The sequence below is a fragment of the Dipodomys ordii genome, unplaced genomic scaffold (assembly GCF_000151885.1).
Source record: "Dipodomys ordii isolate 6190 unplaced genomic scaffold, Dord_2.0 Scaffold6, whole genome shotgun sequence".
In the NCBI taxonomy this organism is placed as follows: domain Eukaryota; kingdom Metazoa; phylum Chordata; class Mammalia; order Rodentia; family Heteromyidae; genus Dipodomys; species Dipodomys ordii.
Window position 1 is genome coordinate 174,624 of NW_012267222.1, and position 3,422 is coordinate 178,045.

General features: G+C 52.3%; 2 protein-coding genes across 2 annotated transcripts in view; both read left to right on the forward strand.

Moving 5' to 3' along the window:
- The window catches only part of Mmp23b (matrix metallopeptidase 23B), a 43,700-nt gene that overhangs the window by 26,763 nt on the left and 13,515 nt on the right, over positions 1–3,422 (forward strand). The gene's annotated exons all lie outside the window — the stretch shown is intronic.
- Positions 7–3,422, forward strand: part of Mib2 (mindbomb E3 ubiquitin protein ligase 2) — a 35,853-nt gene continuing 32,437 nt past the window's right edge. Inside the window, exon 1 of the mRNA XM_013031337.1 lies at positions 7–825. The gene's annotated coding sequence lies outside the window, so the exon portion shown is untranslated. The remainder of the gene's footprint in view (positions 826–3,422) is intronic.

Below are 3,422 nucleotides of genomic sequence, written 5' to 3' on the forward strand. Positions count from 1 at the left end.
AGCGCCCGCGGACCCCTGGTGGGCACCCAGGGGGTGGGGGACGGGAGCCCCAGCTCCAGCCCTGGACCTTTCTGGAAGGTCGTCTGGCTCTACACTCCACTCCCGCCTGTTGCTGCGGATGCAACAAGTATCCGCATATCGCTGTCCAGCTCAAGGTCAGCCTAGGCCACGGGTGGGTCAGCCCGGCTTGGAAGGCCCAAGCGCCTCCGGGGAGGTGGCCACCCCAGCAGTGAGGGCAGCCCAAACCTCCCTGCGTTCCCCAGCTTCTCCATCGCCAGCTCCACCCCTTTCCAGTCAGCTTGTCTCCAGTGACACCCAGCATGTCCACCTGCATCTTGGCCAGAGCTACAAGACAGGAGCCTGTGATGAACCAGTTTGTGCCAGTTTGTACCACACAATGTCAGCTCAGACACAGCTGGAGGTGCCCAGAGTGGGGCTCTATCATGTAACTGTTCTGAATAAAAGCAGTCACTAAACATGATTTATATGGTTTTGTAAACCCTTCTAATAAAAATATTCACAAATAAGGGACAGTGCGCAGCTACCCTCCCCCCGATTCATATGTCCCCTAAGTGATGGCCATTTCTCCTGCAAAGAGATACCACCAGGCCACAGCAGCTTCTATAACTACAGTGTTTACAGTGGTAACTGCTAGCAAAAACTGCCTCCACCACCACCTCTCCTAGACTGGCTTACCACCTGATTTCTGTGTTGGCAATGGCTGTATTTTCCTACAGGAAATCTTGGTTGCTGAGCAAGTTTGTGACCCAGGAAGTAGCAGCTGAAACCTTGGGATGCTGATTTGAGGCTGCTGTGTACTCTGAGGTGAGTTCTGATTTTGCTATCGCACATTTACCAGTCAGGCCCTAGCTCTGACTTCCCCAGTGTCCATTGTAGATGTGCCTACCAGCTACTAAGGGTGTCCAGGGGCAGGCCAGAGACATGGCTCTTAAACTCTGGGGCAGATGGCAGAGTCCAGGACTCCTGATAAAGGAACAAGTTGACTAACTCTGTAGGTAAATTTCCCACTGATAGTACACACGTACAGCATATTGCAGAGTTCAACATCCTTGGGTGTGACATATTAGCTGTGTGTTTACAAGAGGGATGGAAAGCGATGGTTTTGTAACTCTTCCTATGGATTTGAAGGTATGGCTGCCTTTATACCTTGGTGTTAATGGTGCAGCTCTTGGATTGTACTAGGTGCTGCTCATTAGAGCCCTTTCACTATATTGAGTGAGGCTCTTAAAAAGCTATGGGCTCGGGCTGGGAAGGTGGCTCAGTGGTAGAGTGCTTGCCTTGCATGCATGAGGTCCTGGGTTTTTTCCTCAGCACCACATAAGCAGAAGAAGCCAGAAGTGGCTCTGTGGCTCAAGTGTTAGATGCTAGCCTTGAGCTGAAGAGCTGAGGGACAGTGCCCAGGCCCCACGACTGACAAAAAAAAAAAGAAAAAGCTATGGGCTATCTCTGGGAGACTTTGAGAGGTCAGCATTAACATTTTCTATAGCACTCGATAGCTAAACTTAACTGGCCATGAGTGGCTGTGGAGAGCCAGCTTTCTGGGTGCTCAGGGCTCACAGATACCTTCCTCTGTGCTGAAGTTTTGTAGTGGTGGGGAAAGAAGATGGGAGCAGATAGCTCAGTGGCCTCTGGCTCCCTAGGAAGGGTTGGGGTATGGCCATCATTGAGAGCTAGGGTAGGGCAAGTCCAGGGAAGAGGACTACTCTTGGAGCACTACCCTCAGAGCTAGGCAGTCCATCTCCAAGTAAGACCCCCCACTCCCACCACACTTGAGGGATTCCTGAGTCACACCTGGTCACATGCTCATTGGATGCCTTGCAGCGTGGCATTCTGGGTGCAGAGTAGTGTTCATGCAGGAAGGTACTTCCTGGATCTGCTGGGCACAGCACTTGTCTGCTATGCTCAGGCTGTACCCAGTGCCCTTGGGACCTAAACTTCTCTCCCAATCCAGCTCTGGGCATGAAAATGCTTATTTCTTGACCAAAGGAGAATAGTGATGGCCAGAGGTGGTCAAAGGATGATTCCTTTGTTAGTAAGCTCTAGCAAACCCCTCATGTGGTCAGGATCGCCTTGCCATCTGAAGAGGGGGCCTCCAGATGGGAAGGACTAAGATAGATGAAAGGCTTAGATGGGATCCAGGTCCTGACTGGAGAGTCCTTTCCCCGAACCCACCAAAGTCTCATCATTGCTTCCTGCCCCATCCTGTTGTGTTCCCCATTTGCTACCCAGTATACCGTTGGTGAGACTTGAGTTAGGGAAGAAGCGTGAAGCTGACAGCAGGTGGACTGTGGCCAATGGTGATGTCCTGGGTTCAGTAACAGTGGACCCACATGGGGGTCTGGAGGGAGGGAAAAGCTACCTGGTCCTTCAAGAGAACCTTAGAATGCTAATCCCAGGCTGCTTTGAGACCCAGGAGCCTGGTTGTATCTGTCCCTACACTAACAATGAGGCTGAGCTGGCAAGAGATAGGTGCTCCTGAGAATGAGGCAGGCTGTAGATCAAGAGCTCAGTGGGTGGTAGTGCCTTGTGTGGACAGACTTCAGAGTGGTTCAGGCCTTGAGGGCCTGGCTTCTCACCACACCTGGCTCTGGAACAGCCTGCTAGGCTCTGGCCCGACTGGCTGCAGGGGTCTTGAGCCAGAGTGTGAATGAAAGGTAAGCAGGGGCTGCTGGTCCTCTTTGCTGCCCACCTGTAGTTTCATAGAAGACAGTGTTCTCTGAACTGACCAGGCCCTGGAGACAGTATTGGGTGTTGGGCTAGGACAGGAGCCGGGATGTAGAGTGGGACCCAGGTGGAGGTGTGGTGTGTACTTCCCTCCCCTTGTTACTCATCTAGCTCTTGGCTGGCCTCTGTTGTGTGTCTGAGTGTGCTGCCACGCCCCAGGATAGAACTGGCAGGGCCTTGGCCTGGCTGACAGCATCTTTTCCAGCTTTTTTTTGTTTTGTTTTTGGTCGGTTGTGAGGCTTGAACTCTGGGCTTGGGCACTGATCCTGAGCTCTTTAGCTCAAGGCAAGTGCTCTGCCATTTGAGCCACAGTGCCACTTCTGGTTTTCTGGTAGTTGGAGATAGGAGTCTCATGGACTTTCCTGCCCAAGCTGGCTTTGAACCTAGATCCACAGATCTCAGCTTCCTGAGTAATCCACAGGCGTGAGCCACTGGTACCCAGCTCTTTTCCGGTCTTTGCTTGTGTCTTAGCCAGGCTCAGGCAGCTCTCTGGCCTCCTGTGAGAGCTGAGTTTAAGTTCTGGAGTGAGACTTATGTTGGCCCTCCTGTCCCCTGCAGTGCTGGACAGTTCACCTCCCAGCTGCAGATTCTGCTGGGTAAGTGAGGCGGAGAGGAAGCTTGTGGTCTGGGAGTTTCTCAACCCTCACACTGTTCAAGTTCTTTTTTTTTTTTTTTTT